A 22,893-nucleotide genomic window follows, 5' to 3' on the forward strand; every position below is an offset into this window, starting at 1 on the left:
GTGCAGGGGCAGGGGGGGAAACTCACTTGGGGGGGGTGCAAGTCGCTGGGGAGTGGGGGGGGGTGAAGGGGACAAACCCGCTGGAGATTGGGGAGAGAAACTTACTGGGGTGTGGGGAGGGAGGGGAGAAGCTTGATGGGGTGCTGGGGCAAGGGGAGGAGAGGTTCACTGAAAAGCAGAGAGGAGACACTCTCTGGAAAGCAGAGAGGCTCGCTGGGGGGGGGGGGGTGGATGGGGAGACATATGCTGCTGGGAGGCAGGGGGAGAAACAAGCTGGGGAGTAACACGCCGGAGGAGTTGGGGGGGGGGGGGGGGGGGGGGGGGGGGGGGGGGGGGGGGGGGGGGGGGGGGGGGGGGGGGAGGGAGGGAACACGCTCGGGGAGGAAGAAACTTGCTGGGGGGAGCGAGAAAATCGGTGGGAGGTGGGCCAGAAACACATGGCGGGGAGGGAACTTTCTGGGGTGGGAGAAACACACTTTGGGGGGGCGGGGGGGGGAGGTGAGAAAGAAAGACAGGGGGGTGGGTGGTGTGGAGATGGGAGAAGAGAGAGAAAGTCGCGGGGGGGGGGGGGGGAGGGAAAGATGCCCGGGGGGCGGGGGGGGAAGAGAAGAGAGAGAAGATCGCTGGGGGAGGATATGTGTGGGTGGGAGAAGAGGGAAAAAGTCAGGGAGGGGGGAGGAACATGCTTGGCGGGGGGACATGTTGGGAGAGGGTGCGGGCAGAAACATGCCGGGGGGAGGGTGGGGGAAGAAGAAACATGCCGGGGGGGGGAGGGTGGGGGAAGAAGAAACATGCCGGGGGGGGAGGGTGGGGGAAGAAGAAACATGCCGGAGGGAGGGTGGGGGGACAGAAACACGCCGGGGGGGGGGGGGGGGGGGGAAGAAGAAGAAACATGCCGGGGGGAGGGGGGGGAAAGAAGAAACATGCCGGGGGGTGGGGGGGAAAGAAGAAACATGCCGGGGGGTGGAAAGAAGAAACATGCCGGGGGGTGGGGGAGAAGAAACATGCCGGGGGGTGGGGGGGGGGGGGGGGAAAGAAGAAACATGCCGGGGGGAGGGTGGGGGAAGAAGAAACATGCCGGGGGGGGAGGGTGGGGGAAGAAGAAACATGCCGGGGGGGGAGGGTGGGGGAAGAAGAAACATGCCGGGGGGTGGGGGGAAAGAAGAAACATGCCGGGGGAAGGGTGGGGGAAGAAGAAACATGCCGGGGGGTGGGGGGAAAGAAGAAACATGCCGGGGGGAGGGTGGGGGAAGAAGAAACATGCCGGGGGGGGAGGGTGGGGGAAGAAGAAACATGCCGGGGGGGGAGGGTGGGGGAAGAAGAAACATGCCGGGGGGTGGGGGGAAAGAAGAAACATGCCGGGGGAAGGGTGGGGGAAGAAGAAACATGCCGGGGGGGGAGGGTGGGGGAAGAAGAAACATGCCGGGGGGTGGGGGGAAAGAAGAAACATGCCGGGGGAAGGGTGGGGGAAGAAGAAACATGCCGGGGGGTGGGGGGAAAGAAGAAACATGCCGGAGGGAGGGTGGGGGGACAGAAACACGCCGGGGGGGGGGGGGGGGAAAGAAGAAACATGCCGGGGGGGGGGGGGGAGGGTGGGGGAAGAAGAAACATGCCGGGGGGTGGGGGAGAAGAAACATGCCGGGGGGGTGGGGAGAAGAAACATGCCGGGGGGTGGGGGGGGTGGAAAGAAGAAACATGCCGGGGGGTGGGGGGGGAAAGAAGAAACATGCCGGGGGTGGGAAAGAAGAAACATGCCGGGGGGTGGGGGGGGGGGAAGAAGAAACATGCCGGGGGGAGGGTGGGGGAAGAAGAAACATGCCGGGGGGGGAGGGTGGGGGAAGAAGAAACATGCCGGGGTGGGAGGGTGGGGGAAGAAGAAACATGCCGGGGGGTGGGGGGGAAAGAAGAAACATGCCGGGGGGTGGGGGAAAGAAGAAACATGCCGGGGGGTGGGGGTAAGAAGAAACATGCTGGGGGGTGGGGGTGGGGGAAGAAGAAACATGCCGGGGGGTGGGGGGAAAAGAAGAAACATGCCGGGGGGTGGGGGAAGAAGAAACATGCCGGGGGGTGGGGGAAGAAGAAACATGCCGGGGGGTGGGGGAAGAAGAAACATGCCGGGGGGTGGGGGAAGAAGAAACATGCCGGGGGGTGGGGGTGGGGGGAAGAAGAAACATGCCGGGGGGTGGGGGGGAAAGAAGAAACATGCCGGGGGGTGGGGGGGGGGGAAGAAGAAACATGCCGGGGGGGGGAGGGTGGGGGAAGAAGAAACATGCCGGGGGGTGGGGGGGAAAGAAGAAACATGCCGGGGGGTGGGGGGGGGGGGGAAGAAGAAACATGCTGGGGGGTGGGGGTGGGGGGAAGAAGAAACATGCCGGGGGGGGAGGGTGGGGGAAGAAGAAACATGCCGGGGGGTGGGGGGAAGAACATGCCGGGGGGCTGGGAAAGTAACTCTCTGCGGAACCTAACTCCAGTTTATACACTAAGTCGTTTGAAAAAAAAATCAGATTTGCTTAACGTTATTTTTCGCCAAGTCGCAGTTTGAAAGAAGGCGCCTGGGACGTTAAGCGAGGAATTATTGTATTGAATCGGTTCCACGATCTTTTTCAGGCAAGTGTATTCTGCGCCATAACAAGCTGTTCCCAAAAAATATGATTTCTTTCCCTCCCCCGTATCTCCCATAAAATCTATTCTGATCCCAAGGAAGATTATCTTCCCAGATGGATTCCAGCCGGATACCCCCCTCACAGTCCGGGAGCGGACAACCGCCACTCGTCACCTGACAGCGGCAGGCGGTTTGAAAGAAAACGGTCGCGCCACGCGCCGCCATTGGGAGCGGAGCGGAGGCTCGGGGGAGGGGGGGGGGGCGAGGAGGGGGAATAAATTACCTCCTCCTCTCAATCCAGCCACTGATTGGGAGCGGAGGCCCGGCGGGCAGGAGTAAATCTACCTCAACATCCTCCCACCCCACAGCCTCAGTCCAACCACCTCCAACGCTTTCTCCAGCCTCTCTTACCCGCCAATTACCGGCGTCTCGACGCCTGTTTCCGGCATATTTTATTTTGCGGGGCGGTGTCACCTTGCTTGAGTGTGCGCACGCGTGCGCAAAGGAGGTCGCGAGGGACGTGCGCGGGCATGGAGGAGGGTGGGCGGGCAGGCAGGCAGGCAGGCGTGCGTATCAGCTGCCTGCCGGGGAGGGGTGGAGGTGGGGCGCGCGCGCGTAACGCTGGCCTGATGGTGATGATGATGATGGTGGTGGTGGGAAAGAGCGCGCGCATGTATTAGGATGGGAGCGCGCGCGTGCGCGCGCGCCTGGAAGTGAGGGGAGCGAGCGACAGAGACGGACGGAGATTTGTTAGCTCGGGTTGATTGCCGCTCGGGTATTTTTTTTATTACACCCGCAGATATATTTATATACGCGAGAGGGTCACTTACCGTGCGGGGAATAGGATCCCAGCCGCTTCGGGGAAGGAGGCGCTGCTCCGGTGAGTGGGTTTTCTTTTTTATTTTGGAAGATGGTGCTTCCCCCCCCCCCCCCTCCATCTCCCTCCTTTTGAGGTTGGGAGTGAGTTCTGGAAGTGAAGTGGTGCCGGGCTGGAGAGGAGAGGAATGGAGATGGTGGTGGGGAAAGCAGGGGGGGGGGGTGGGGGGTAAGTGAGCCGCCTGTCTCCGGCCTGGAGGGAATGTGGGGAGCAGGGCAAAGAATGGGGCAACTTCCAACCATCGGGGAATCTGTCTGCAACACAACAAAATAAATTCCAAACCCCCCCCCCCAAAAAAAAACTAAAATATGCGCACGTTTTTTCTTTTTTTTAAAAAAAAATATATATAGCTGCGGGAGGTGGAGGGCAAAACAAAAAGCAACTTAACTTCCCAGAGTTTTCTAAGGTCTCGGTTCAACTTTGTTTCCTTTCTCGTTTTTTTTTCCCAAAAGCATTAATTTGTGTTTGAAATTCAACCCGTCCCTCTATTTCGTGATCCCAGTTCGATGCAGTTTGGGACAGATGTGTGTGTGTGTGTTTTTTATTTGAATCTGTAGTTTTCAGTGTGTTGTGTGCGTGAACCTTTGTCTAATTTTGTTTCTTTTTCCTTGTGTTTAAATTAGAAGCTGAAGCAAAAAGTTTGATCTCAGTTCAGCAGTGCTGTCTGTATGTGTGATAGGACATGTGTTGTGAATGTAATGCCCGGGGTTTGCCAATAAAGATGTTTTTTGTCTGCTTGTTTTAAATTCTGGTTGTTTGAGTTGAGATCAAATTTGCAAATTGAAGTCACCCATTTAAAGGGGGCAAAATGTTTGGGTATTGTTTTAAGTGTAACAACAGGGTTTGGGTCAAATCATGCCACTTGCACCCATGTTGTCATGACAAACATCATGTTATGGTTATGGCCACTTGTTCCATCGTACTAGCTGAAATGTTTAGCACAGTTTGGTGAGAGTTTCTTGGTTTTCCTTGGAGAGCAAATTATGCCAGACTTGACCAGGCTGTCTGTTGACAGAAAATTGACGGACTCCGTTATGGCTCCTGGTGGGTTTACCATGAGGAAGCACAGTTTGTGGCAAATATGCCTGAATGTCGCTGGCATGATAAGTTAGGGTAATGTATTTAAAGGTCAGAAAATTTGGTGGTACTGGAGAGATTGTGAAATTAATTCACCAGAGTTCTATTTGTGCAGTTTTGTAGAACAGTAGGTCAAACAGAAACGGGTCTAGAATAGAGCCCATGTAGATATCTGTATCAAGAAAATAATAAAATGGGGAAGAAGGTTTGCTCTGGACAACTCTTGCACAACTTGATGGTGATCAGAAATTGTTCCAGGTACCTCTGCAGGTTATCAATCTGCTCTTCTAGTTGGAGAGTGGGAGATTGTTTGGGAAGGAAATACATCTGAAAAATACAAGTTAATCTTATGAATTTTAATTTGTCAATTTCTTTTGTACTTGCCTTCTATGCTTTGGAAGAGAAATATTGATAAATTTCGATATTGCATCACAGTGATGTGTTATGTGGGATATTACACCAGTGTGAAGGACCCATGAGTCATTCTTGTGACTTTAGAATTGTCTTTTAGAATGAGCGATGTCCACAGGCGCAGGGTCAAAGCCTTGTTTACTTGTATAGGCTATCTTTTCAAATTGTTTTGGGATGAAGTTTGCTATTTTGTTAGTTTCTTCTGCTTACAATCAATGTCATTTTTTTGTTAACATCTTTTGGAAGTGAAAATATCTCAAAAGGATTTGCTATTAATTTATTGAGGAGGAAAGAATAACATTTCACTGAGAAATGTGCTGAATTTGGCAGACATCCTCATTAAACACATAAATAAGTAGTATTAAAGCACACTTTTTTATTCCATCATATTAGGTAAATATCTTGCCCCTATTTTAATGTCTCTATTCAGTTGGATCACTTAATGCTAAATAAACTGACTGCTTTACTGAGAGAACAATTTGAAGTTAGCTAGGTTTAATTAGTTGTGCTGAGTGAAGAATATTAATTCAAATATTCAGCGGTCTCCCGTTTGTGTGAGGTCACAGCATATAAATAAGCAAACAAAAGGCAGTATTGTAACATGAGTACGCATGTTCAACATTTTAAAACCCTTTCCAAATACTGTACTGTACAGTGATTTTGAACACTTTTAAGACCTTTTTCCTTGTTCATTGTATTCTTGCCCCTCTCTCCCCAAAGTATTTCCAAGTGGCAGAGTTATTACCTATACTTTCCATTCTTCAAATAGCTCATTGCACGATTTTAATGGAGCAGTAAGCTGGATAGGCCATTGATTTAATTTCTGGAAAACAAAACAACTGCAATTGTGAAATAAAAACAAGAAATGCTGCAAATATAGAGCAGAGCATGTCAACATCTGAAAACAGCAAAAGCACAATGAAGGTCATACGTCTAAAATGTCATAACTTGTATTTTTGCCTTACAGATGCTGGTTCACCTGCTGTATATTTCCAGTATAGTATTTTATTTTGATGTAGAGTCATACAGACTCAACATTAACTCTTTCTTCCTTTCCACGGATGCTGTCAGACCTGAGATTTTCCAGCAATTTTTGTTTTTGTTTCAGATTTCCAGCATCCGCAGCATTTTGCTTTTATTTGTTTTGATTTCTGGTATGTTCTCACACATGGTGAATGGCCACTGGGGTGTGATATCAGTTGGTTGCCAGTACCTGCTGATCTTTACCTTAGCAGAGAGCAAGGGAGGAGACCAAATATAGGTGGTCCTTGTGGTTAAAATGCATCCCTTTGTGTGGATTATCCTGTGCTTACTGTTATATACTAAGAAAAAGCAAACTGAAGGTTACAAAAGACACTCAATCTGACTTCGAGAAACTGCTATGCTATGTTGAATCCACAAGTTAGTTTTGTCTCCATTATAGCTCTGGAAACATCATAAATTGCTATCCAATAATTTTTCTTTACAATCGTTTCAAAATAATAAATAATTTGTTACTTAACTGTCAGATTAAGTTATAGTATTTTTCTTTTGTGCTTTGTTTGGACCACCTTCAGGCCAGGTATTTGTAAACAAAAGATTTGTACTACTTGGGTCCCTATGTCCATTGTGAGAATGGCTGGTGTTCAGAAAGATCAATGTTGTTCAATAATGTGGAAACAAGTATCATAGATTTAAGTTTCAAATGTTTTAAAGTGAATCACTGATGAGGACCCCTTTTAAAAGCTGGTTAATATGAATTATCGTTAACATCTTTTTGTCTCCTAATTGTTTCTCTTGAATATTCAGTTTAATCAAAGGGTGCTGATTATCTCATTGGAGACTGAGTGAGGGAGGGGAATTAACATCTGTAGAGAGGTATCCACTAAACAGTAGCCCTTCTGGTGTCATCTGTGATTTTAATTCATTCTCAAACTTTATGTCTACTGACCCCCCCACCCACTATCTGATCATGCCATCACGCTTATGCTTCAAGTTAAAACTTATATTTTTAAAAAGATGAAACAAAGCAAAATGTTACTTAATTGAAACAGATATGGTCTTCAACAATTCCAGCCCTGTATCAAAAATGGAAAGAAAATTATTTGTAAGAGCTGAGAGAGAGAGAGAGAGAAGCCTCTCAAGGTTGGTTAGCATTCTGATTGTTAATCCATGTCACAATGGAGTTATCATCTGAGTGTCATCTGCCAGCGAGTATTGCAGAAGAGATTTGTCCAGCAGCAGCCTTTGCTGGTTTGGCTTGTCATAGGTTCTTTTGGCAATCTCCACCTATCACTGGCCCTCTATCCAGCTCTACCTGTCCCACCCTCCTTAAACGACCTTATATTTCACCTCTTTCCTATTTTTCCTTAGTTCTGATGAAGAGTCATTCGGACTCAAAACATTAACATATTCCTCTCCACAGATGCTGTCAGACCTGCTGAGTTTTTGTTCTAGATTTCCAGCATCTGCGGTACTTTGCTTTTATCATAGGTTCACTTGATTGTGACTGGTCGTTACTAGGGTTCTGGCACTTGAATAAAATAGTTACTTTCAAAATGGAAGCTAATTTTTCAAATAAATTCCACTTTGAAAGTAAATGGAGAGATCTAGAAGGGGCAAAGCGTAATGTTTAATTCAATAACTGATTTGCTTTTAGTTAGAGTAAGGTATATTAGAAATAGTTTAAAAGCAGTTGAGAAAATGGAAAGAGTGGATGAATAGAAGTGAGGTGGCTTTTTTAAAATTTAAAGTTATTTTGATGGATTTTGTTGCCTAGAGTTGATATTAAAGTAACACAGCCTCATATGATAGCTGAAGCATTTACTTTAATATCAACTCTCATAAACTGAACCAGCTCAGTCTCTGTAATTGTGTTTCTTTCGGCATCATGGAAATAAATGGAAATCTTGTAGATAGTAATCATTAAAACCATTTTCTACTAATTTCTGCCAGTGACTTCCCTAATTTCTTTCAGGTGATAAATTGATTTAAAAATAATTTCTTCCAAATTGAAAAGAAATTCTTGAAATTTGCTCCATTTTTAACCAAAGATCAGGACCAGGGATGTTAAATTGCAATGGTGATGTCAGCATGCACATTACATGCAGCATGTGTCATGCTGATATCTTAGATGTGATGCATGTACATCTTTGGATCCAGCCAGTGTCTGGCAGGAAAAGAAATGAAGGCTGTGCAATTACATTTTTTTAAGTGAATCGAGTTCACTCTTTGGTACTGTAGCAGAGACTATTCATTAAGCTTCAATTAAATGTCAGATTTGTTTCAGATGGGTATGGAGCAAGGGCAGCATTGCACTGACAGCTACCACATGACAATATTCTGCATGTTGTCAATGAAAGGCGGCCTTGGGTCATACACCAAGGTATTATTTACTAAAGTAAGATCGCAACTGTTCTACATAATCCCCAACAATTTTAACTATCCCACCATCATATGGCTCAATAATAAATGTAGGTTCTTCAATTTTACTTTCAACTGAAACACTATTTAATGTTTAAGTAGAGTCTGATGGTGAGCCCTATCAAAGTAGTGAACTAATTAATTCTTGGTTTTCTTTTGGTTTAACTGTATTTTTATTGTCTTGTTTTGAGTTCTAGTGATGTTCAAAATATAAACTTTTTTCAGGTTTTCTCCGAATTTACTCAGATTTCTTAAGTTTCACATTTTTACCTCAAACATCTGTGTTTTTATTCACTAAAAATGAAAAAGCTTAGAAATAAAACAAGCTTTTAAGTTGGTGAGGAGAAGCTGATTTTTAAAGTTTAGAGTGTCTTATAAGGTGAAAAAGGGAAACTGGAATTGCTGTGAATCTTGGCATTAAGTGAAGATGAAACTTCCTGAAAAACTAGTTAACACCATTCATGTGGCAAATTCTCAGAATCATAGCAATTTGTTGTTATCCTGCTATTCTGGCAGAACAAAAATAGAACATGGCATGCTATCCATCTATTTTTGAAAAATAGTTTGGTTCAAGTAGCTCCAAGAGAGAATCCACTTCCTTGGACTCAGTGTCCAGTTGTAATGACAGTGTTTCTGAAAGCATGTAAGAAGCAGTTGGAAGAATTTCAGAGAAGAGTAACAAAGGTGATTCCAGATTTTGTCTGATGTAAGACATGGAAATTATCCTCTTTTCAGAGTAGCAGCGTAAGTTGGAAATTCAAAAGACTACATCACACTTACTGGTGTTTTATGTGAAAAATAGCGGTTCCTCATTGCATTGAGACTGCAGAAATACCAGAACATTAAGGAAGAATAATATGGTGCAATGTTTCATATCCAGTTTAAGTCTTAAATTCTCTCCAGTAATCTAGTAGTTTTACATGATATTGTATTCAATATGGGTGCAGATTTATTACTGAGGTCAGCAGAAACTTTTAAGCTGTAGAATCAAATACCTACCGGGAAAGAACCCAGTAATGTTTCTCCCTCTCTAAAAATTACTGTGTGATCATTGCACCTAACACTTGGTTCACAGATTGGATGCCTTTGATAATTAAGAATGAAGTGTATGCTTCCAAGTTGTTAGAGTAACTTGGGCTTCCCTTGTGTTCAGTGCACATCTTGCTGCCACTCTATACACAGGCTCACTAATACTAGTTACCTATTTTGGACTTTCCCAGTTTTCATGTTATTCCTCCCCTCACCTGGCTATGTCAGGTTTCATCTCCTCCTTTGTTGTCAAGTTACCTTCAAGTTTGCTCCTGTCTTATCTTCACCCTTCAGTTTTTTTTTTCTCTCCTTCCTTCTCAGGCACCAATCTTTCATGATTAAGCCCATGGCTTCCCTTGACATTCTCCAGTGGGCTTGTCATAGTAACCATCACTGCTATTTGGAACTACTGCAATTGTCCTATTCTGCACTTTAGTTTGTTGACCATATTGCCCAGTGGGCTCATCACGAGCCTGCTGACCTCTTCCGCCATTGCATCAAACCTTGTTGACAGTTGAACTTTCACCATTCCTCTTTCTATTTCCTTCAAATGTCTGCTCACTTGCAAATAAAGCCCTTGCGGTTATGACCTCATCTTAGGTGATGGTATTCACATCATGACATTGACAGAAGTATAGTATACATATAACAACTCTACTCCCACTCTACAAAACCCTTCCCACCTGGCTTTGTTTATCACTACCTGCCCTGCCTATAATTGCTGTCGTGGAGACATCCTCCTCTCCAATCCACACTGTGGTGTCTCAGCATACTGTCCTGGCACCTTCTCCTCCAAGCATCTTTTTCTTTTTCACTCATCATGTGTTCATTTTAAATTCTTGTGAATTATTTCTTCCCTAAGTTCCAAGCCAGAGTTCATGACAAAATGTTATTTGTCTTTTCCCTTAGCTGTACACTGACAAATTCCTTTATCCTCAATTTCAGTTTTCACCTCAGTTTTCCTAACCTTTTCCTAACCTTTCCACTAAGATCAGCACCTTTTCTGTCCTTTCTCACCTCAACTCCTTTACTTGACTTTCCATTTTTCATATCTTCTATGCATTAACAGCAACAACTTAGTATTTATAAAGCACAAACACAAAAATTGCTGGAAAAACTCTGCAGGCCTGACAGCATCTGTGGAGAGAAAGACAGCAACGTTTCGAGTATTTATATAGCACCTTTTAATGTAATGAAATGTCCCAAGGCGCTTCACAGGAGCATTATAAAACAAAGTATGACACTAAGCCAAATAAGGAGATATTAGAGAAGTGCAGATATCTTGGAGAGTTGTAGGGCTGGAGGAGATCTTAAAGTTGGGGAGAAGCAAGGCCATGGAGGGAATTGAAAATGAAGATGAGAATTTAAAATCAACGTGTTGCTTGACCAAGGTCACTGACGTTCAGCAGGCATGGGGTGTGATAGAGGAGTGGGACTTGCTTGTTAAGATACAGGCAACAGAATTTTGGAGGACCTCAGTTTTACAAAGGATAGAGTGTGGGAGACCAGCCAGGAGTGTTTTGGAGGATGGAGAGCATTAGATTAGATGTTTGGGGTAAATTGAATGTCTGGAAGTTTATTATCAAAGAAAAATTAGCAAAAGGCATTGCTTTTTGAAATAAAAACAGAAAATATGTTTGGCTAGTGGAAGAGAGTGATGGGGAAAAGACGGCTGATCAGATTGTCTCCACCTTAGTGACAAAGAAGTCCATGAACTTCTCGCGCTTAATGTTGTGCTTGATTTCTAACATGACTATCTATTTCCTTGTTTCCCTTGTTACCCACAGCCTTGAATATTCTTACACTTTTTCCATCTGTCTGTGGGTTGGGGGAGAGAATCATTTGCGATTCACCATTACCTCTGGTAACCCCCAGTGTTCTATCCTTGGCCCTCTTCTATTGTTCAAATACATGCTGCCCCTCGGAGACAACATTCAAAGGCACAGTGTTAGTTTCAGATTCTAGGAGAATCAAGAAGCTCCTCTAGATTCATTCAAACCTTAACTCAAACTCCTTACTTTTTTGACCTCCAGTAATTACATTAACATCTCTGCAGTCAATTTTTAAAAATTCATTCATGAGATGTGGGCTTCACTGGTTGGGTGAGCATTTATGGCCCACCCTTAGTTGCCCTTGAGAAGATGGTGGTGAGCTGCCTTCTTGAACCGCTGCAGTCCATGTGGTATACACCCAGGTGCTGTAAGGAAGGGAGTTCCAGGATTTTGACCCAGCGACAGTGAAGGAATGGCGATATATTTCCAAGTTAGGATGGTGAGTGACTTGGAGGGAAACTTCCAGGTAGTGGTGTTCCCATGTATCTGCTGCCCTTGTCCTTCTAGTTGGTAGTGGTTGTGGGTTTGAAAAGTGTTGTCTAAGGAGCCTTGGTGAATTCCTGCAATGCGTCTTGTAGATGGTACACACTGCTGCTACTGTGCATCAGTGATGGAGGGAGTGAATGGGGTGCCAATCGAGCAGACTGCTTTGCCCTGGATGGTGGTTAAGCTTCTTGAGTGTTGTGGAAGCTGCACTCATCCAGGCAAGTGGGGAGTATTCCGACACACTCCTAACTTGTGCCTTGTAGATTGCGGACAGGCTTTGGGGAGTCAGGAGGTGAGTTACTCATCGCAGGATTCCTAGCCTCTGACCTGCTCTTTTAGCCACAGTATTTATATGGCTAGTCCAGTTCAGTCTCTGGTCAGTGGTGACCCCCCCCAGGATGTTGATAGTGGGGGATTCAGTGATGGCAATGCCATTGAACATCAAGGTGCGATGGTTGGATTCTCTCTTGTTGGAGATGGTCATTGTCTGGCACTTGTTTGGCGTGAATGTTACTTGCCACTTGTCAGCCCAAGCCTGGAAATCATCCAGGCCATGCTGCATTTGAACATGGACTGTTGATCCTTTCCTTCATCTTCATTTAAAATACGCATTTATCCACCAAAATAATCACTGTCTCTCACCCCTGTAGAACAAAATTGGGTACTGTTGTGGTGTGCTTTTGATTCTTCATATTATCTACTGTGAGAAGAATGATACAAGTGGATCAATATCTGTGTCGTTTGAGTTGAATTGGTTGTTACAGGATCTGATTCCTTACACAGTAAGTTCTAGAAAATGTTTTTGTGTCTCATAGTCTGCAGAACAGGAATATGCGTAAGATCTTGAGTTGCTTACAACCTTTTTAGAACTAAATAATCATCATTTTACAGTGTGCTTGGAGTCCTGGAGAAAAACTTGGGATACAGCAATTCCAGTGAGAGGCTATGATTTCAAACAAAAAGGCCTAGTGAGCAACTAAGTGTTATTTACTGGTGAAAAATGACATGACATTTTCCTACTGTGTAGAAGCATACTTTAGAGAGGGGGTAGATTGAATGTCTGGGAGTATATTACCAAAGAAAAATGAGCAAAAAGCATTATTTTTTGAAATAAAAACAGAAAATGTGGATATACTCAGAATGCCTTGCAACAGCTGTAGAGAAGGAATCAGTTAAAGTTTCAGGTGTTGATATTCTGCAGTATTTTGCTTTTTATAAGTGTTGTTTTTCATTGTTTTAAGATGTTCCTTCCTCAGATAAATTAGCATTGTGCTGTTTTTAATATATGAATGGATATGTGGTTTTGATTTTGAAAGAATTTCTTCAGCAAAATCTCAGACAAAAAGATCTGAAGAAAATCAAATGAGAAAAGCAGAAGTAATCATCTTTGAGAGGATTCTTATACTCCAGCAAAATGATGTTTTAAATATATGAAATGATGTGTTTTTGTTTATTTGTTCATGGCATGTGGGCATCACTGGCTGGGCCAAAATTTATTGCCCATCCCTAATTGCTATTGAGAAGGTGGTGGTGTGCTGCCGCCTTGAACCGCTGCAGTCCATATTTTGTAGGAACACCCAGTGTTGTTAGGAAGGGAGCTCCAAGATTTTGACTCAGTGACAGTGAAGGAACAGTGGTGATATGGTTCCAAGTCAGGATGGTATGGTACATAGAGGGGACCATGCACGTGGCGGTGTCCCATGCATCTGCTGCCCATGTCCTAGGTGGTAGAGGTCGCTGGTTTGGAAGGTACTGTCTAAAGAGCCTTGGTGAGTTGCTGCAGGGCATCTTGTAGATTGTATACACTGCTGGCATTGTGCATTATCGATGGAGCGAGTGAATGTTGAAGATGGTAGATTGGGTGCCAACCAAGTGGGCTGCTTTGTCCTGGATGGTGTCAAGCTTCTTGAGTGTTGGTGGACCCACGTTTGTCCAGGCAAGTGAGGAGTATTCCATCACACTCCAGACTTGGACTTTGTAGATAGTGGACAGGCTTTGCGGAGTCAGGATGTGATATTTGTCACAGGATTCCTAGCCTCTGGCCTGCTGTTGTAGCTACAGTATTTACATGGCTGGTCCAGTTCAGTTTCTGGTCAATGATAATCCCCAGGATGTTGTTAGTGGAGGATGCAGCGATGGTAATGTCATTGAATGTTACGTGGTTTGATTCTCTCTTGGTGGAGATGATCATTGCTCAGCACTTGTGTGGCGCAAATGTTACTTGCCAGTTATCAACCCGAGCCTGAATATTTTCCAGGTCTTGCTGCGTATCGACACAGACTGCTTCAGCATCTGAAGAATTGCGAATGGTATTGAACAATGTGCAATCAACCAATGAGCATCCCCACTCCTGACCTGAGGAACGAGTGACCTCCAACAATCACAACCACCTTTCTTTGTGCCAAGTATTATTCCAACCAGTGGAGAGTTTTCCCTCTGATTCTCATTGACTCTAGTTTTGCTGGGGCTCCTTGATGACATGCTCCAAATACTGCCTTGATGTCAAGGGCAATCACTTACTTCGCCTCACCTGAGTTCAGCTCTTTTGTCCATGTTTGGACCAAGTCTATAAATGAGGTCAGGAGCTGAGTAGCCCTGGCAGAACCCAAATTGAGCATCAGTGAGCAGGTTATTGTTGAGTAAGCGCCACTTGATAGCACTGTTGATGGCCCGTTCCATCACTTTGATGATCGAGAGTAGACTGATGGAATGGTAATTGGCTGGATTGGATTTATCCTGCTTTTTGTGGACAAGACATACCTGGACAATTTTCCACATTGTGGGTAGATGCCAGTGTTGTAGCTATGCTGGAACAGCTTGGCTAGAGGTGCAGCAAGTTCTGGAGCACAAATATTCAGTACTGTTGCTGGAATATTGTCAGGACCCATAGCCTTTTCAGTATCCAGTGCCTTCAGCTGTCTCTTGGTATTACATGGAGTGAATTGAATTGGCTGGAGACTGGCATCTGTGATGCTGGGGACCTTAGGAGGAACACTTCTGGCTGGCTTGTTGCAAATGCTTCAACATTACCTTTTGCACTGATGTGCTGGGCTCCCACATCACTGAGGATGTGGATATTTGTGGAGTCTCCTCCACCTGTTAGTTGCTTAATTGTCCACCAGCATTCACGACTAAATGTGGCAGGACTGCAGAGTTTAGATCTGATCTGTTGGTTGTGGGATTATTTAGCTCTGTCGCTTTCCAGTCCAGCAGCTGGGTCCTTTAAGTCTCAACCAACTTGCTCAGAAGTGGTGCTACTGAGCCATTCTTGATGATGGGCATTCTGTACTCTTGCCACTCTCAGTGCTTCTTCCACTTGGTGTTTGACATGGAGAAGTGCTGATTCATCAGCTGAGAGGGGACAGTAGGTGGTAACCAGCAGGAGGTTTCCTTGCCCATGTTTGACCTGATGCCATGACACTTCATGGGGTCCAGACTCTATGTTGACTTCTGACTATATATGACTGTGCCATCACCTCTGGTGGGTCTTCATAACCAAGGATGGTGATGGTGGTGTCTGGGGCATTGTAAGGCATGATCCCATCAGTATGGCTATGTCAGGTTGTTGCTTGACTAGTTTGTGGGCCAACCTTCCTAATTTTGGCATAAGCCCCCAGATGCTTGTCAGGAGGACTTTGCAGGGTTGACAGGGCTGGGTGTGTTGTTGTCGGTTCCGGTGCCTAGGTCAATGCCGGGTGGTCCGTCTGGTTTTATTTCTTTTAGTCTTTGTAGCAGTTTGATACAACTGAGTGGCTTGCTAGGCCATTTCAGAGGGCAGTTAAGAGTCAACCGCATTGCAAATTTCCATCCTTAAAGGGCATTTCTTTTTCTGTTCACAAAAGCTTTATTGTGGCTGATTTACTTTCCAGAAATTTGGAATACGATTGTAACTAGATGTATCTTTTACTACAATTGGCAATAGTTTTGTGGTCACGGTTAGACCTATTCAGATGTATTAATTGAATTTGAATCCAACCAGCAGCTGTGGCCTGGGCCTCTGGATTACTAGTGCAGTGACATTACCACTATGCCCCCCTATCTCTCTGTCAGGGGACTGTATGGTATAATTGCCATTCAGAATAAAAACTCATTTAATTTTATACACTTTGCCTTCCACATCCTCAGTGTTCCAAAGCACTTTATTGCTGAAGATTTGAGTGTAATCACTTATGTTGATAAACATGGCAGCTATTTTGTGCACAGCCAAGTCCCACCGCTGAGATAAATGACCAATTAATCTGTTTTGGTAATGTTGGTTGAGGAATTAATGTTGGCCTGGATTGTCATATATCTCTTATACCACCCCCCCAAAAAAAAACAGGTAGCTGATATTTTGGTTCAGTATCTCATTTTTTAAAAATGGCATCTCCAACAATGCAGCATTTTCTCAGTACTGCACTGAAGTGTTATCTTAGATTATGTTCTCAAGTCCTGGAGTGGGATTTGAACTAACAGCCTCCTGATTCAGTAGAGTGCTATCATTCAGCTAAACTGACTGGTTAATCTAGAAGTGTGTTTAGTTCTGAACAACATCAAGAAACACACACTCAGCTTTGAGAATTTCTTAGTCTAAACAATGGATCCTAAGTGATACTTTTAAATTAATTATGCAGTGGTAATCTAAGAATAATGAATGTTTGTTCTTATTTACATAAAGCACTTGGAATACTTTCTCAGTCCATAAGATTCTCCAGCTGGGTCTGAGCAAGGTTATTTTTATATACTGTGTAACCTTGTTTATAAAACACAGAATTTCCCAGGAGTATGAAGATGATACAAAACAGAAACAGGGCATTTGGCCCAGCCAGTTGGTGTCAGCATTTACTGTCCATGGAAGCAAACAATGTTAATTGTATGTACCTGTCCTGTTGCCCTATCCCTTTATTCTCTTTGCCTTCATCCATCTATCCAATAATTTCTGCCTCAACCTTTCAATCCTGGAAGTGAATTTTAAAGGCTGTGTAAAGAAGTTTCTCTTGCTTTCTGTTCTAAATCTTGGTATTTATGGAGCCTTGTTCGAGACCCCTCAGCTACCAGCAACAGTCTGCTTCTATTTTACCTGTTCCATCCTTTCATAATTTTTATCATTTTGTCCTAAAGTTTATACTGTTCTAATTTTCAAAAAATCAAGCCTGTTTTTATTTTGGGTTTAATTGGACACTTTTTTTATTGGTGGAGGGGGGGGTGATACTGGGCACTACCGTACTACTTTCCATTGAGAGGTGACACCTGATATTTTTTTCAAAATTGGAAGTGCCACATTTCAGATGAAATGTTGGTTAGCATGCAGGTGCAGCAAGCAATTAGGAAGGCTAATGGTATGTTAGCCTTTATCGCAAGAGGATTTGAGTAAAGGAGTAGCAAAGTCTTGTTTTAATTGTATAGAACCTTGGTTAGACTGCACCTGGAGTACTGTGTGCAGTTTTGGTCCCCTTAACTTAGGAAGGATATTATTGCCATAGAGGGAGTGCAACAAAGGTTCACCAGACTTGTTCCCGGGATGGTGGGACTGTCATATGAAGAGCGGTTGGGTAAACTGGGCCTGTGTTCCCTAGAATTTTGAAGAGTGAGAGGTGATCTCATTGAAACGTGCAAATACTTGAAGGAATAGACAGGGTAGATGCAGGTAAGATGTTTCCCTTGATTGGGGAGTCTGTGCCTCCTGGTTCTAATTTCAAAATAAGGGGAAGCCACTTAGGACCAAGATGAGGAGAATTTTTTTTTTACTCGGAGGGGTGTGAATCTTTGGGATTATACTCCAGAGGGCTGTGGAAGCTCAGTCATTGAGTATGTTTAGAGCAGCGATTGGTATTTAGAAATCTGTCAATGACAAAGGGATGTGGGGATACTGTGGGGGGGACAAAGGCATTGAAGTGGATGATCAGCCATGATCGTATTGAATGGCGGAGCAGGCTTGATGTGCTGAATGGCCTACTCCTGCTCCTATGTTATATCAAAGTGCTATCTTCCCTTTTGGGTGAACGCAAGATATTCCATGGTACTACTTCAAAGAGCAGAGGAGTTCTCCTTGGTCCCTTGGTCAATAATTATCCCTCACTAAAGAAAAGAAAGACTTGCATTTATATAGTGCTTTGCATGACCACCAGATATCTTAAAGCACTTTTGAAGTGTAGTCACTATTGTAATGTAGGAAAACAGATTATTTGATCGTTAGAAAAACTCAGCAGGTCTGACAGTATCTGCGGAGAGGAACACAGTTAACATTTCGAGTCTGTATAACTCTTCATCAGAACTAAAGAAATATAGAAATGTGGTGAAATATAAGCTGGTTGAGGGGGGTGGGACAGATAGAGCTGGATAGAGGGCCAGTGATAGGTGGAGGCAAAGAAGAGATTGCCAAAGATGTCATAGACAAAAGGACAAAGGGGTGTTGACGGTGGTGATATTATCTAAGGAATGAGCTAATGGTGACATTAAGGGTAGAAAGGACAAGCAAGTGACAGATGGCCCTAGTGGGGGTGGGTTGGGGGGGAAGGGATCGAAATGGGCTAAAAGATGGAGATAAAGCAATAGATCGAAATACATTTAAAAATAGGTGGGAAAGGAAAATATATGTTAAAAATTATAAACTATTGAAAAAAGGGGGATCGGAAAGGGGGTGGGGATGGAGGAGAGGGTTCATGATCTGAAGTTGTTGAACTCAATGTTAAGTCCGGAAGGCTGTGGGGTGCCTAGTTGGAAGATGAGGTGTTGTTCCTCCAGTTTGTGTTGAGCTTCACTGGAATATTGCAGCAGGCCAAGGACGGACATGTGGGCTTGAGAGCAGGGTAGTTTGTTGTGCCATTTCAACACACCACCCTGTTCTCAAGCCCACATGTCCGTCCTTGGCCTGCTGCAATATTCCAGTGAAGCTCAACGCAAACTGGAGGAACAGCACCTCATCTTCCAACTAGGCATCCTACAGCCTTCCAGACTTAACATTGAGTTCAACAACTTCAGATCATGAACCCTCTCCTCCATCCCCACCCCCTTTCCGATCCCCCTTTTTTCAACAGTTTATGCTTTTTAACATATATTTTCCTTTCCCACCTATTTTTAAATGTATTTCGACCTATTGCTTTATCTCTACCCTTTAGCCCATTTCGATCCCTTCCTCCCACCCCACCCCCACCGGGGCCATCTGTCACTTGTCCTGCTTTCTACCCTTAATGTCACCATTAGCTCATTCCTTAGATAATATCAACCACCGTCAACACCCTTTTGTCTATGACATCTTTGGCAATCTCTTCTTTGCCGCCATCTATCACTGGCCCTCTATTCAGCTCTACCTTCCCCCCCCACCCCCCCCCCCAAAACCAGCTTATTTTTTACCACATTTCTATATTTCTTTAGTTCTGATGAAGAGTTATACGGACTCAATATTAACTGTGTTCCTCTCCACAGATGCTGTCAGACCTGCCCAGTTTTTTTAGCTATTTTTGTTTTTTGTTCAGATTTCCAGCATCCGCAGTATTTTGCTTTTATCTGATTGTTATCCCATTTCTGTTTGTGGGAACATGCTGTGTGCAAATTGATTACTGCTTTTTGCATTATAGCAGTGACTACCTTTCAAAAGTACTTCACAAGCATTTCATTGGCTGCAAAGTGTTTTGGGAAGCCCTGATGACATGAGAGGCACTATGTTAATTCAGGGTTTTTTCATCTTACCTTTTTCATTTGTGTCACTTTGTTATCCCTCTTGTTTAACCATCACCACCTATCCAAGGCAGTGTACAAACATGGCATCATACTGTTTCCAAACTCAGCTCAGGAGTGATATTCAAAGATTAGAATTGTATATCTATATAAATATTAAAATATTTCTGTATGCATCTACTGGTGGCTGAACAATGCATTGTGCCTGTTTTTACCCACTAAGCTGCATTGATGAGGTAAGTTCTGTGTTTGGTCCTTGTTCTTTAGCTTATTAATTTGAGAAAATAGTGGTGACAAGTATTCCTAGAGCAAGCAGGGAAAAATACATTCCCACTATATCTGTTATTTGCTGACTTATTTTGGAAAATTTGCATGTCTAGATGACAAACAAACATGAAATGTTGGATGAAGTACTGGCTGTGAAACAGTATACCTATGAGTCACTGCCTTAAAAATTATATACAATTATGGGCAGCTGGTGTGTGTGGGGAAAATAATAAATTGTGTTTGTCAGTGATTTCTTGAGTGACTTTAAGGCTGTGATATAAGTCATTCAGAAGGCTCTGAAGCGTTTTCAGGTTAGTTGTAGATTTGACGTCTTGAACCCCACAATTAGAAGACAGCCTTGCAATGACTTCAAGAAATCCATTGCTTTGTATTAAGACGATTATTTGGTTAAGTCATTCTCATTTTAGAAATCAGATTTTTTTTAAACCTCCCTTATGCTTCATACTGCCAAATGATTGAAAAATATCTTGGAGCAAGGTAGTTGAACCTAATCTAGTTGAGAAGAAATCAGCACTGTAGTGATGAGAAATGGGCTAGCATCATGAATGATTACAATGTATAATCTGTATAATGTTCAGCAATAATAGATAATGAATTGAAAATGTGTAATTCGTTGAATAAATTTCTAAAATATGTTAAACTAACTTGGTTCATTTGTATATTAATAATCTGGAATGTACTATCTGGAAGTGTGGTAGAGGCAGATTCAATCATTGCATTCAAACAGGAGTAGGGTCATTATCTGAAAAGGAAAAAAAAATGGAGGGCTGTGGGGAAAAGGTGGGGTGAGGGCGTATGGCACTGAGTGAATTGCTCTTGCGATTGCCAGCAGACATGATGGGCTGAATGGCTTCTTGTGCTTAAACCATTCTATGATTCTATAATTTGCTGTTTGATGTTTTTCTGTTTGTGTTTCTACAGCATACCAGTTTGGCAGTTCAGGTGTATTGCTTTCCATAAATTATATGTTGTTTTCCCAGAAAATATTCTCAACAATGTTTTCAATATGGTTTTGTTCAACATCTCAGACAATAAATTTCACTCTGCTTATTATGGGTTCCTAAGGAGCCATGTGTGTTGGTTTTCTAATGAGGTGCGTCTTGCTGTAATTGTGTGAGAGTCAAGAACCAAGACTCAGTATGCTAACAGACTAAATTTTATTACTGGCAGTTTACAGAGGATAGGGTATACCTGTAAACTTCTGAGGTACACAGTTTCTGTTCATTTTCTTCAGTTCCTTATTTTTGTTCTGCATACTGCATCGTTGCCAGAATCAGGAAATTTGATTTGTTTTCAGTTCTCTGCTTGTGAGTGATGATGCTGAACTAGTTTCATTCCTAAGAGTGAGAGGCCAGCTTCAGCATCACTTATTGATGAATGTCTGTCTACTTTTTGTGTCTCTAAACTGACAGGCTCAAGTCTGAGCTTTCTCAGTGTTTGTTTTTAACAGCAGAATTGCTAAAGTGATCAGATTGGGGGGGGAGTGGGGAGAGAGAAAATCAGTTCTCTTTCAGAGTATCTCATTTAAACAAAAGGAAGCTCAACTCCATAACCCTGTACAGCAGCTTCCTGTTGCCACCAGCGTTGGTGGGACTTGTGGGCCTTGGTCTTTGGTTGCCACTCGTTTCTGTGTTGAACTACATCCCCTGCTTGCTCCTGGGTTGCTCCACCTTAGCTCATGGATAACAAATGCAGTATACTATTGTAACTATATTTTCAAATTTAAATTCAATTTTTCCCTCTCCTCCCTCTGGCTCTGTTGAAAAAAAGAAAGTTGTGTATGTGTAGGGGAAGAACCTACTTTCAAGGACTCCTTGGTGTATTATATTATTGGCACTTTTAATGTACTGTTCATATTGTCTTGGCATTTGTTAATGATTACAGTCTGATGGTCTGTGTTTTGCTATGATTTAATTGTTGCAGTTTCTTTACAAAGAATAAATTCTATTTCTTGGTAAGGGGAATCCAGGAATGTTTCCTTCGCAGTATGCTGTCAAACACCTGTCTTGTGAGAATGTTGTATAAATGTTTTTTCTGTAAAACAAGCTGCACAGTAATCACACATGAAGTTGGATGCAAATTATTTTGTGAAAATTTGGTTGTGTCATGCACTAGAATTGTTTAATTGACTGTTAAGTGTGTAATTGTTTATGAATTACTGTGTAAATATATGTAAAATGGAATGTTAATGTGTTTGGGAGGGAAGTCAGTTTGGCTCAGCAATTTTTAAAAACATTATAAAATCGTGGGAAGGTACAGTATATTATATGTTAGGCCAAAAGCAGCTGCTGAATCAAAATACAAATGCCATGTCCCGTATAATTCCATAAGTGTATTGGGGGAGAGCAAGAATGGTTGTTCTGTTTAGACAGCTGAATGTTCGGCTATGTTCAGAGATTAATGAAAATGTAAATGATGTTGATGACACCTGTGTGCCTAATGTTCATCACAAGGTTTTCCCCCTCGATATATTTTATTTAATTGAGCCATTTGGTGACCACCTGATAGTTAAAATCCTTTCTAGGAACTAGATGGATAATGAAAACTAATTGGGGACATGGAGAAGGGTGAAAATTAGTTTGATAGATATTTGGCTGTGTGCCACAAGTTCTTGTCACCATTTTTTAAATCACTTGGCATTAATTACTTTGTTAGTGTCCTCTCTGCTATATTAAGTGATGAATCCTCAAGAGGGAGATTCGTTTCCTTTTTTAAAAGTCTGAGGTTTTATCCAAGTGACTTAGGGTATTACATGCTGAACGGAGACTCTGTGGTTTGAGTGATCAGTTTATAAGACGCACAGAACATTACAGTATAGAAAAGGAGCTAAATCTCCCTCTTCAGGATCTATCACCTGATTTAGTGGAGCAACACTAACAAAAATTAATCAATGCCAGAGTAGTAAAATAGCAAGAGGAACTCTAGATCTTCTACACTCCCAGTTATTTAGCAATTCTCCTTTAATTTTTTTTTCCATGTTATGAACTTCTAGTACCTCCTTGGGCAGTCCATTCCAAGCTATCATAATCCCCTATAAAATTGTTAAGTTTAACCTGTAAAGTTGCCCTGAAAAGATGGATTAATTGGTTTCTATTGTAAAGAGAAAAAAATCTCTTGTTGACTTTTTTAAATGGAAAACCAGGAAGACACATGCAACAATCGGAGGTATACGATTTGTGGCTCTCCACTTGTGAATGTTTCCAAAAGAGTTGGTGCAGTTGTAAATCATTATT

The 22,893-nt window shown here is 43.3% G+C and overlaps 1 protein-coding gene across 3 annotated transcripts in view; it reads left to right on the plus strand.

Annotated features, from left to right (window-relative positions):
* Positions 1–3,319: 3,319 nt before the first annotated feature.
* Positions 3,320–22,893, plus strand: part of bmpr1aa (bone morphogenetic protein receptor, type IAa) — a 270,009-nt gene continuing 250,435 nt past the window's right edge. For all 3 annotated transcript variants that reach the window (XM_041176181.1, XM_041176184.1, XM_041176182.1), the window contains exon 1: positions 3,320–3,482. The gene's annotated coding sequence lies outside the window, so the exon portion shown is untranslated. The remainder of the gene's footprint in view (positions 3,483–22,893) is intronic.

Source organism: Carcharodon carcharias, chromosome 28 (assembly GCF_017639515.1).
Source record: "Carcharodon carcharias isolate sCarCar2 chromosome 28, sCarCar2.pri, whole genome shotgun sequence".
Taxonomy (NCBI): Eukaryota; Metazoa; Chordata; class Chondrichthyes; order Lamniformes; family Lamnidae; genus Carcharodon; species Carcharodon carcharias.